At 45.3% G+C, this 13,219-nt stretch overlaps 1 protein-coding gene across 10 annotated transcripts in view; it reads right to left on the reverse strand.

Annotated features, from left to right (window-relative positions):
- Positions 1-13,219, reverse strand: part of ATG4B (autophagy related 4B cysteine peptidase) — a 669,563-nt gene that overhangs the window by 504,710 nt on the left and 151,634 nt on the right. The gene's annotated exons all lie outside the window — the stretch shown is intronic.

Below are 13,219 nucleotides of genomic sequence, written 5' to 3' on the forward strand. Positions count from 1 at the left end.
CAACGATCAACCACCCTTTCGGTGAATAAATACTTCCTAATGTCACCATGAAATCTCCCACCCTTGATTTTTAACAGATGCCCTCTTGTTATCGTAGGTCCTGTAAGGAAAAAGATGTCTTCTTCCACCTTAATACGGTCAGTAACATATTTGAACGTCTCTATCATGTCTCTCCTCTCTCTGCATTCCTCAAGAGAGTATAGCTACAACTTATCTAGACGTTCTTCATATGAGATTCCTGAGACCATCCTAGTGGCCATTCGCTGAACCGACTCCATTCTCAGCACATCCTTGTGATAATGTGGCCTCCAAAACTGAACACAATATTCCAGATGAGGTCTTACCATGGACCTGTACAGCAGCATTACAACGTCGGGCTTTCGGCTGACAAAACTTCTACGGATGCAACCCAGCATTTGTCCAGCCTTAGATGAAGCTTTCTCCAGTCTTCATATCTTCACTAATGATTACTCCCAGGTCCCGTTCTGCAACAGTTCTTGTTAAGGTCTCACCATTCAGGGTGTAAATTCTGCAGTGGTTTCCGCTACCAAGGTGCATAACCTTACACTTTTTGGCATTAAAACTCAGCTGCCAAGTAGTAGACCATTGTTCCACCAAAAGTAGGACCTGCGTCATATTACACTTGCAAGCTGCTTTCCTGGACTGTGCAATAAAAATCTTATACCATTTTTCACCTTGTGCTTATTTATATTGAGTATCAGCCGGGCAGTAGTGTTTCCGTAATAAACACCACCTCAGCTACTTCGTCACATTGACCTTTGTCTTATGTAGTGTTCCATGAGGTCCAGGCTGCAAAGGAGAGAAGTGGGGAGGCCCTTAGAGGATGGCAAACAGGGTAGCTGGCATGTCTTCTGCCTCACAGCCTGCAACCAGCATAATATTTGAGAAAATGAGATTAGATGAGAGCTGGAGAGGATGAACCAGGTGCAAAGAGGTGCCTTCACTTGGTGGCTTCTTTCAGTCAGGGGAAGAGGTTGAGATATGCTTAACTGCAGCCGTTTCGGCATGCTTCGTGTGCTCAGTTATGGAGCCGCAAGCACGCCGAAGCTACAGCCCAAACGATGCCTAAATGGAACAGTATAATCAAACTAGAATTGCTATCATTTTATGGCTTATTGTATAGCACAGCGGTTAGAATGAAGGTTGGAGTATGAGCCTGGTCTGGGTTCGACTCCCTCATGTGCTTCAGCTGACACAATAATCATTTTAAACAAAATTACAAGCTAGAGACCAATCCAATCTAATTTTTATTTCAAATAGCACAACATTAGCAATACTAGAAACAATCTATTCCAAAAGTTGAGTTTGCATTTAATATAAACAGCAGTATTTGAATCCATGTCACATTTATTGAACCCTACTTGAGATTCTGGCTTTTGGAACAATGAAAGCAGTGCTTTAAGCCATTGAACTACCAGTCTTTTATCTCAGCTAACTGTGAGATGATAGCTAAGCAGATTTTACCTTAGCAGATCACTAAGCTATAACATGACAGGGGAGTTGGAGAAACTGGGTTGGAAGGTGGTATAGCTCAATGAGTAAAAGCACTGTACTGATCTTCCAGAGGTTGTGAGTTCAACTCCCGGCCTGTCTTTTACTTGTGGCTTTATACCTTGCAGGTGCACTTTAATGATGACACAATGATGTCAGCATTGTGCGGCTGCATACCTCCATTTGCAATGAACTAGAAGCCACATTCAGGTCTGTTCTGTGTTTTATTCTGTTTTTAAGCTTGGCCAATTGAAGTTATGGGCTTTCTGTTTGCTTTGAAGAAAACACAGTTACTTACCGTAAAAGTTGTTATCCAGGGACAGCAGGCAGCTATTCTCACATATGGGTGACGTCAAACATGGACACCAGATGCGGACAGCCTCGCAAGCAGACTTGCTTTTTAGAAACATAGAAGTTTCGAGTCAGCTGCACCGCGCATGCGCGAGTGCCTTCCCGCCCAGCGCAGGGCGTGTCTCCTCAGTTCAGATAGCTTGCAGAGAAGCCAACCAGGGGAGGTAGGTGGGTTGTGAGAATAGCTGCCTGCTGTCTCTGGATAGCAACTGTTATGGTAAGTAACTGCGCTTTATCCCAGGACAAGCAGGCAGCCTATTCCCACATATGGGTGACCTCCAAACTAACCAGAATGGGATGGTTGGAGCATTGGCAACTTAGAAGAATAAATTTTGTAATACTCTCTGGCCAAAATGGCCATCCCATCTGAAGAAAACATCCAGACAATAGTGAGAAGTGAAAGTATGAACCGAGGACCAGGTAGCAGCTTTGCAAATTTCCTCAATAGGTATGGATCTGAGGAAAGCCACTGAAGTGCCATTGCTCTGACTTTGTGGGCTGTGACTCGACTATAGTTGTAATCCTGCCTGGGCATAGTAGAAAGAGATACAAGCAGCCATCCAGTTGGAGATGGTACGCTTAGAGCAGGGGTAGGGAACTCCGGTCCTCAAGAGCCGTATTACAGTCGGATTTTCAGGATTTCCCCAATAAATATGCATTGAAAGCAGTGCTTGCAAATAGATCTCATGCATATTGTGGCCGGGCCCGTCCCCGAGTAGGTGGGAAACTCAGGCTCGGTCCACAAGTAAGAATTTTAGGACACCTTTTATATGGTCGTGAAAGGAAGACCCGGATACCGGATTCCTTGAAAAACAGTACCAGGTTTATTAGTGTCCCAAAGTAAAAAGGAAAGAAAAGAAAACAAAAGAAAATATTCACATTGGTTTGTTAGAGTCCTTTGGGTGCATCCTGCACGCTACTATATCACAGTCCAGGTGAGTCTTAGGGGAGCTGGATTGCCCATCCTTATCAAAAGAAAGATAATATAAACTCAAAATGTTACATCAGTTCAGTGCCTTCATCGGCTCATATCCCCACTGGGATTTACTGGTCTCTCTGGACCCCAACAACTTCTGGCTTTATAGCTGAGCATGGCTTGTGTCAACCCTTTTCACCTCTCAGCTCTCTATCTTCAGACAAGCTTTTCTCACCTAATTAGGCAGAACTGCCTCAGCTCTGCCAGCAATCGTGCTTTGGCTTCAGTGTGAAAAAAAAAACAATGGAGAACTTTCTTCATGAAATTAGCTGAGGACTTTCACATACTGTATACTCCCAGGTCCATGTCCTCCACACTTACATTATCACTCGGGACACTGCACATTTCCCATTCACCCTCATGGGAACTCTGGCTTAGCATGTCCTCATTCCTCCCAGGCTGTGCATCCCATCCCCCTTCCTGCAGGTCTGCCAAATAGCCTGCAGCATTTCCCTAGGGATAATTTCCCAGCCCCTCTCTCTGGGGTTTAAGCTGCCAGTCACTGTACCTCCCAAGTGTTGTACCACCTCTCCTTAGGAGCTGGCTTCCTGCCATACGATCATGCTGGGGCTTAGGCATCCTCTGAGACCTGGAACCTCCGTGAGTGGTTTGGCTTCTCTCATCAGTCCCAGCTGTGTCCTTCCTCCTCCACTCTAACTGCCTTTCCCTTTGAGGCTTCCCAGTCTCCACACTCCGGGGTCTGACTCCACCCCTCTGCAAATTGGTGTCAGGTTTCTCCCTGCCTTGGTGAAAGGAGTGATAGGGGAACTTAGGTGTTTTCAGAGCCTTCCCTAACTGGCTCTTCAGCTGTGCAGGGACCTGCCTTTGCTTGCATTCTCTTGGCTGAGCCAGCTGTACTGGCTCCACGCAGGGTTTTACAGGACCTTGTGCTGCATGTTGGGGAGTTTTAGCAGTAGTTTTCACTGTGACAAGAGCTTCCCTTTCACAATATTCATTGGGGAAATCCTGAAAACCCGACTGGAATACGGCTCTCGAGGACCAGAGTTCCCTACCTCTGGCTTAGAGATTGGCTTAGAGATGTCCCAACTTGTTAGGATCGAAGGAGACAAAAAGTTAAGAAGCAGTTCTGTGTGGTTTGGTGCGTTCCAAGTAGAAGGCCAAAGCGTGCTTGCAGTCCAGAGTATGAAGAGCTGATTCTCCAGGATGAGAATGAGATCTTGGAAAAAACACTGGAAGAACAATAGATTGGTTGAGATGAAATTCTGAAACCACTTTAGGTAAGAATTGAGTATGAACGACCACCTTGTCATGATGGAAAACTGTGAAAGGTGGATCAGCAACTAATGATTGCAGCTCACTGACTCTTCGAGCAGATATGAAGGCAATGAGAAAAACCACTTTCCAAGTGAGATACTTCAGATGAGCGGTAGACATTGGTTCAAATGGAGGCTTCATCAATTGAGCAAGAACATTGAGATCCCAAACCACTGGAGGCGGTTTGAGAGGAGGCTTGACATTGAAAAGTCCTTTCATGAATCTGGAAACCACCGGATGAGCAGAGAGGGGTTTCCCTTCAACAGGCTGATGAAAAGCAACAAATGCACTGAGCTGGACTCGGATCGATGTAGACTTGAGGCCAGAGGTGGATAAGTGCAAAAGATAATCTAGAACAGAAGATAAGGAGGAATCTTGAGGCTCCTTATCATGAGAGATGCACCACGTAGCAAATCTAGTCCATTTTTGGTGGTAGCATAGTCTAGCGGCAGGCTCTCTAGAAGTCTCTACAATGTCTCTTACAGGTTGAGAAAACTGAAGAGGAGTTATGTTGAGAGGTACCAAGCTGTCAGATGTAGAGACTGCAGGTTGGGATGAAGTAGAGATCCTTGACTCTGTGTAAGCAGAGATAGAAAAACTGGTAGAGGTATGGCTCCATGCTGCTGAGTTGAAGTAGAAGGGAGCACCAAGGTTGTCTTGGCCACCGAGGAACTAACAGAATCATGGTGGCATGATTGTTCTTCAACTTGACAAGAGTCTTGAGAATGAGAGGGAATGGAGGGAATGCAAATAGAAAAAGGTTCATCCATTCCAGTAGAAAAGCATTTGTCTCGAGGTGATGAGAATAGATCCTGGAGCAGAACTGGGGCAGTTTGTGGTTGTGGGGAGCTGCAAAGAGATCTATCTGAGGCGTTCCCCACTGTGAAAAAATGTGATGAAGAGGCGAGGAATTGAATGTCCATTCGTGAGGTTGCAGAAGACGACTCAATTTTTCCGCCAAACACTTTTTCACCCCTTGGATATAGACAGCTTTGAGGAAGGTGTTGTGGAGGATTGCCCAATCCCAAACCTTCAGAACTTCTTGACAAATGGAGGGAGATCCTGTCCCCTCCTGTTTGTTGACATAGTACATGGCGACTTGGTTGTCCATTCGAATGAGGCCTACCTGGTCATGAAGATGTTGAAAAGCTTTGAGAGCATTGAAGATCGCTCTGAGTTCCAACAGATTGATGTGACACTGACGATCCGTACTGGTCCAGTGGTCTTGAGTACGGAGACCATTGAGATGAGCCCCCCAAGCGTAGGTCGAGGAATCTGTTGTGAGGACCTTTTGATGAGGGGGCATTTGAAACAGCAAGCCTCTGGAGAGATTGGAAGAGAGCATCCACCAGCGGAGAGACCGTCTCAACGGAGCAACTATAATGTGTCGAGAGTGGGTTGCAAGCCTGCGTCCACTGAGATACTAGGGTCCACTGAGGAATTCTAAGGTGAAGTCTGGCAAAAGGAGTCACGTGTACTGTGGAGGCCATGTGACCTAGGAGTACCATCATGTGTCTCGCCGAGATTGAAGAGCGCGAAGACACTTCATGACAGAGTTGAAGAGCCTCCACACGTTGTTGCGGAAGGAATTGAGTTGGAGTGTCCAGAACGAACTGTAGATTCTGAAAGGGCTGAAGTTGGGATTTGGGAAAGTTGATTTCGAATCCCAAACCTTGTAGGAACCACGTAGTCCGTTGGGTCACTACAATAACCCCCTGAGATGTTGAATCCTTGATGAGCCAGTCGTCTAGGTAGGGGAACACCTGAAGACCATGGTTCCTTAGAGCTGCTGCTACCACCACCAGGTACTTGAACACTGTGGGAGATGAAACCAGGCCAAAGGGTAGCACTCTGTATTGGTAATGCAGATTCCCCACCCGAAATCTGAGATATTGACGGGAGGCTGGATGAATGGGAATACAAGTATAAGCCTCCTTGAGATCTAGAGAGCATAACCAGCCGTTCTGATGTAGAAGGGGGTAAAGGGATGCCAGGGACAATTTGTTGAGAGCCCTGAGATCCAGAACGGGTTGCAAATCGCCTGTCTTCTTCGGAACTAGGAAGTAACAGGAGTAAAAACCCCTGTTCTGCTGTTCCAACGGAACTGGTTCGATGACACGGAGACGAAGCAGAGCTTCAGCTTCCTGAAGAAGGGCAGTCTGGGATGGATTGGAAGGATACTCTCTTAGAGGAAGCTCTGATGGAACCTGAGTGAAATGAAGAGAGTATCCTTCTCTGATGATTGACAGCACCCAGAGGTCGGATGTAATGGTCTCCCATCGGTGATAGAAATGATGGAGACGACCTCCTATGGGGGGAAGAGAGGACAGAGATAGAATGATGGAGGTTATGCTCTGTTTTAAACAGTCAAAAAGGCTACACAGCCTTAGGTGTACCAGAAGGCTGATGTTTCTGTTGCTTCTGTTGCTGTTGTTTCTTGGGAGGCGCTCGATTGTAAGGAGTCGCCCTCGGAGTATAATGCCTCTGGAAAATTGGAGGAGGGCGTGAAGGTTTCATAGGAGCTGGCTTATGCTTTGGTCTGACAATAGAAGCAAAATATTTTTCATGTTCAGACAATTTCTTAGTGGCTGCCTCGATGGATTCAAAGAGGCCATTGCCTGTACAAGGGATGTTAGCCAGGTGGTCCTGAAGATTAGGGTCCATGTCAATGGTGCGAAGCCAGGCCAAGCGGCGCATTGCTACAGAGAAAGCAGTGGCCCTGGCATAAAATTCAAAGGCATCATAAGAGGACTGAAGAAGATGCAATCCGAGTTGTGACAGAGTAGCAATAACTTCTTGGAATTCGAAGTGCTTCTGTGTATCCAGAAAATTGAGAAATTTGGGAAGGAGATCAATGAGGAACTTGAGATAAGTAACGAAGTTAAAATTATAATTAAGGACTTTGGAGGACATCATAGCATTTTGATAAAGACGACGTCCAAACTTGTCCATAGTTTTTCCCTTCCCATCCAGGAGGAACAGTAGCATAGATTCTGGAAGAATGGGATCTCTTTAAGGACTCCACCAGAAGGGATTGATGAGACAATTGCGAATTCTCAAATCCTTTACAATGCAGAGTTCTACTTGGAGTCCAATTTGCCTGGAACAGCAGGAATGGTATAAAGAGTCTCCAGGCAGCATGTGAAAGTCTGAGACAAAAGCTTGTGAAGAGGAAGCTTAAGTGACACTGCAGGAGGTTGAGGGAGATGCATGACCTCGAGATACTCCTTAGAGTACTTAGAATCAGCATCTAGTTGAAGTTCTAGGTCATCAGCCATCTGTCGAAGAAAAGAAGAGAAAGTCAGCTGATCCACCAAGAACTTGCCCCGAGAGGGACTCGAGGACCCCGAGGCGGCCTGGGTCGGAGGCAAAGCCTCTCTGGAGAAATGACCATCTAAGGAATATGGAGACTTGGATGAGGCAATGGAAGCAGCTGAGTCCTCAAGGACTGGACGCGGAGACCTCGATCGAGGAGTTGGTGGTCTGGAAGAGCTGGAAGGTCTGGAATGAGGCCTAGACGAAGAAGGTTGCTCTTTGGAAGAAGACCTATGTCTGGATGGATGCCTCGATGAAGGCCTTGATCAACGAGAGTGATGTGCAGAAGCAGGTCTCGAAGATCGAGGAGACTTTGCCCTAGAGATGGAAGTAGGCAATGCTACAGGTGAATGAATAGTGCTAGAGGCAGTAGATCGAAACTCAGGAGATTTGATGGAGGAATCTTGCAGTCCCAAAGACTCTGCTCCTTGTATGGAGTGTGAAGATTCCTGTCGAGGCATTCGCAAATAATCTACTCTTTGCATAGATGCCAGACCAGACACTTGCAAAGACTCTGCTCCTTGCATAGAGTGCGTAAATGCCAGACCAGACACTCACAAAGACTCTGCTCCTTGCATAGAGTGTGAAGGTTCAGCTCGAGGCACAGGCAGAGACTCGACCTCGCGGGAGACTGCTGATTGCCCAGGTTGGATTAGAGAAGACAACGTCGGCCCAAATTTGGTCAGTAACTGGACAAACTGCTGCTCTAACATGGTCTGGAGGGAAGCCAGCAAAGATGGATCTGCGTCTGAAATCGGACCACTTGCTATGGCTATAGGCTCCAAAGTGGCAGTGGATATGTACTTCGACTTAGAAGTCTTGGAAAGCTTGAGGATCACCGCCGGAACCTTCTGCTTAGATATCTGACCTGAGGGAAGCTCAGGGGAAGAGAGAGCAGGTTTATTCGAGGTCAGAGACGTCCCAAACGAGGAAGGCCTGATGAGGCTCGAGGTCGGAGTTGTGGAAGCAGGAGGACCCTCGGAAGATGGGACCGAGGCTGCACTCGAGGTCGAAGGTGTGACTGAAGAGTCCATCCCGAACAGTTTCTCCACTAAAATCCAACGAGGCACCAACGATGTGGGTCCGTGAGTGAAACTGCACGCTGGCACTGGCTACACTTCTTGAAGCCCGTTGCTTGCCGGGATATAGGAGGAAAAATGGCCGCAGCGAAGTCGAAGCCCGCAGGCTGCAGCCAAGCAGCCTGCCCCGCCAGTCAAATGAAGAAAAATAAAGTCTTTTTAAAAAAAAAAATTGAAAAGGAAAGAAATAACACAGTGATTCACGACAAAAAGTAACACAAACCGCGGTGAGAGAAGGCACGAATTAGAAGTTTGGCGCAGAGAGTAAAAGACGGACTTCTCGGAAAACTGAGACCTGGGGAGACTCGCCCTGCGCTGGGCAGGAAGACACTCGTGCATGCGCGGTGCGGCTGACTTGAAACTTCTACGTTTCTACAAGCAAGTCTGCTTGCGAGGCTCTCCGTATCCGGGCTCCATGGATGACGTCACCCATATGTGAGAATAGGCTGCCTGTTTGTCCTGGGATAATAAGCTGACTGTAGCAATGTTTCATGAGAAAAAAAATTATTTACAATGTCCAATGTGACACGGACAAGAGGACATGGACTGAAGCTAAGGGGGGACAAGTCCAGGACAAATATCAGGAAGTTCTGCTTCATGCAACGAGTGGTGGACACTTGGAATGCTCTCCCAGAAGAGGTTGTTGCGGAATCCACCGTTCTAGGATTTAAAAGCAAACTAGATGCACATCTCCTAATGAGAGGCATAGAGGGATATGGGTGACTAAAATTACGCCAGGTGTACACTTGGCTGGGCCTCCGTGTGAGCAGATCGCCGGACTTGATGGACCGAAGGTCTGATCCAGAGATGGCAGTTCTTATGAGTGTTATGTAGAGCAAGGAATCGCTTCTAAAAACCTCTCTCAAATAACATCTATGGGATGCCCAGAGAAAGCTGATTGGATGACCTAAATAGCATGTATCCTGCTAAAGCCTTTCTGGAGCTTAAACCACGTCTATCTAAAGCCTATACGATGCTCAAAGTCCTCTGCTTTACACTTCTTATAGGAGCAAATTATACCATTGCTATACAGGTTTCTGTGTAGCACAGGAGTGAAGCTTCCCCACTTCTATGCCGATGTTTCCAGTTCAACTCCCAATCAGTACCTCTCAGTTAAACAGTAATCTTATACTTATCCTTTTAAACATGGCATACTTTGTTACTTTTTTTGTTTTTACACTGCTGAAGTATACAATTCTGAAATAATGAAGAAAAAGGATATAACAGGACAGTGAGATCTACCTTGTTCTCTCTCCTAGCAGAATTAACTGCCATTCACTACCTATAAGGAGCAGTATAATCCAATCAGAATTGCTATTATTGTATGGCTCATTGTCTAGCACAGTGGATTAGTGAAGGTTACTGTGTAAGCATATCACATTTTTTTCAATATGCACACTGATGTTCCCAGATCAACTCCCACTGAAACTAATATATTATAAATATTCTTTTAATGATGATATACTTTGGTTTTATTATGTTAAAGCTTACAGTCCTGAAATAATAACAACAAATCAGTAAAAAAAAAAAATTATATAAAACATCATAGGGACGTCTATATGAGGAAAAAGTGGATTTTTTAAAATGAAAATCGGACGTCTATCTGACGCCTAAATAACGCTGATTGGCACTTGCGCCGCGAGGACGTCTAAAGCACGCCTAAAACTAGACATAGTTTATAGAATTGGGGACTAAAGGTTCCAATGGAGTTTAAATTTTGAGACTGTTCCAGTAAGCGTAAATTTTGCTGTGTTGAAAAAATGAGAATTCGGTTATTTTCAGCACCTGCATCAAAAAGTTCTGACCATTTTCAGTTTGTTTAAAGTCATCAGGAATTTGAAAATCCTTTAAATCCTTTGGCTGACATGATGCTGCTCTTTGACGCTTTCGCTGAATCATTTGTTTCAAGCATTTATTTATTTATTCAATTTTCTATACTGTTCTCCGAGGGGAGTTCAGAACGGTTTACATGAATTTATTCAGGTCCTCAAGCATTTTTCCCTGTCTGTCCTGGTGGGCTCACAATCTATCTAATGTACCTGGGGCAATGAGAGGATTAAGTGACTTGTCCAGGGTCACAAAGAGCAGCATGGGTTTGAACCCACAACCTCAGAGTGCTGAAGCTCTAGCTTTAACCACTGTGCCACACTTGGCAAACAAGCCAATGAAGCTACAGAAACTTGATTCAAGGAATTATTAATTATAATTTATGTTGACTCGTTGAGTGTTTTCAGCCTGTTGTTAAATATTATCAACTGTTTTTAAAACGTCTGTGCGAGTGGTGTCAAGATGGTTGAGAATGATTACTTTTAACAATTACTATAGAACCATCTATCAAATTGATAACAGTGTGAGCTCTAGGCTTATATATCTTCCGCTTCTCGCAAGCCCAATAAGTCTCATCACCTGAATCTGCTTCATGATTGTAAGCATAACCCTGAAAAATTAGCTTCTGTTTTCTACGCTCAGTATGATGAAATTCAGCCATATTAATAGTGACAAGGTTTACACAGTCAAAAATAAAAGCTATTAGAGAAGGAACCATTACAAAAGACATTTCTGATCAAAAATCATAACAATCGTGGCAATCAACTGAATGCCAGATCCTAACATTAGGGGACCCAAAAGATCTGCTGAAGCTCCCATAATAATAGTACTACACTTCTCCCTCGGTATTCGCGGGGGTTGGGTGCAGAGCCGGACTGCGAAGTGTGAAAAACCACGAATAAGTTTTTGGCCAGCTCTGACCCACCCCTACCTCATTCTTGATCTTCCCGCCTCCCTCACGGCATCCCATACCTTACCTGGTGCTGTAGCGGGCTTTCGGGGCAGGAGCGATCTTCCTATGCTTCTGCCCCGTGCAGATCACTCAGAGCAAATGGCTGCAGTGAGTTACTGTAGTCTCTCGAGACTACGACAGGAACTCCCCGCAGCCATTTTCTATGAGTGATCTGCACGGGGCAGGAGCATAGGAAGATCGCTCCTGCCCCAGAAGCCTGTTAGACTACCAGGTAAGGTCCGGGATGCTAGGAGGGAGGCGTGGAAGGTCTGGAATTAGCTTTTTTTTAAAAAAATTAAAAATCGCGAATAACCGAATCCACAGATACTGAAACCACAGATTCGGAGAGAGAAGTGTAATTGTAATGCCATTTCTTCCACTGATTTTTCATATATACACACACTCACACACAATATAATCTTACTAATACATTTTGGCAATCACAAAAATTAAACTACACAAAGCACACACTTTTTCCTCTCCCAGGGTGCATCTCTCCCACCACCTTTACTACTAAGTCCAACATTTCTCTCTCTCTCATCACCCGGACTATGTGCAGCATCTTTCACCCCTGCCCACCAGCCCCATACCCAACATTTCTCCTTGTATCACCTCTCACCAACACCATGCTACTTCTCTCTCTCCATTGCCTCCACCAACATGTGGTGACAAACCCAGTGCTAGCTCAGAGTTTGCCCCAAGAAAAGACAGGATTTTTCCCAAACCCCAATGTAGAAAGGCAGACTAAGTTAGTGCTTAGCCCCCAGAAAGAGCTGACTGCCCCCATGGATAGCCTTGACCCAGCTGAGGCAAGCCTGAGTTCTCTTCATTCTCCTGCTAGAGGCAGGAGAATGAAGCCTGCTCAGCAGTTTGAAGAGCCCTATACTTTCTTCCAGCCCTGGCTTATGGGGCGTGGCTTAGAGCTGCTTAAAGGAAAGCTCAGATTACTTGATCAGGAGAGCACGAGAAGGGAAGCAGGGCTGCAAGGAGAGTTGTAAGGAGAACAGGTAGAATGAGAGCCAGGCTGGAAAGCAGATGGAGTTTCCTACCAGTGCTGACAACACAGACTGGGTTATGCAGGAGGTGGAGGATGTTTCTCCTAGCTCAGCTGCAGATTTTCTTTCACTGCCAGAGGCCATTGAAGTTACAGAAGGTATGCCTGAAGTCTATGAACTCCTGAGGTTATGCAGGTCTACTGAACCAGTATGAGTTATGTATGATTTTGTCTAATGCTTTATTTTCTGGTATAACAAATGCTCTCTTACCTGCCTGCTGAGAAGTGGTTTTGGTTGCATGAACTTTAAACTCAGTATTTTGGGAAGGAAGGAGTGTGAATTTGTTTTGGGCTTGAAGCATTTTTTCTTTTCCCATCTGTGGTAATCAGTGTGCTCCGTTTCAGCTGGGGCAGCTCTGAGAGGTTGCCACAGAGACCAGGAGCAGATTAGGAAACTGCAGGCTATGTGCTGCATTTCCCCTTTAGCACTGCTAAAGTTTCCCAGAGTTCTCTCTATGAGATACTGTATGGTGTCGGGCCCATTCAAGAACTACTAGCTTTCATAGTACTGCTAATTTGATAAGTGAATTGTTTAACTCGATCATATGAAAAGAACTGTGACTAGAGCCTGTGGCACACATTTCTACATGCTGCATGTGTTACTGATAAGAGCTGGCAAGGACTGTTATTGCCAAACTTTGTGTAAACCAACTCTACAACAACCAGGAATATATTTGTTTTTATGAAGCATTTATTTTTGGTTTCTGTCTAATTTTGTTTTCACTTTGGACTGCCCAGTGAAATTAACTGGGTCAGTGTAACCAAGCCTTAGTTCCAGGTCTGTGACCAGTTTTGTGAAACTGATTTGTTTCCTTTTTGGTTCTAAAGTTATCTGTGCTGTATGCCAGGAATGTGATACTGTTTTGAGACTCAATTTG

This window comes from Geotrypetes seraphini, chromosome 9 (assembly GCF_902459505.1).
Source record: "Geotrypetes seraphini chromosome 9, aGeoSer1.1, whole genome shotgun sequence".
NCBI classification, from domain to species: domain Eukaryota; kingdom Metazoa; phylum Chordata; class Amphibia; order Gymnophiona; family Dermophiidae; genus Geotrypetes; species Geotrypetes seraphini.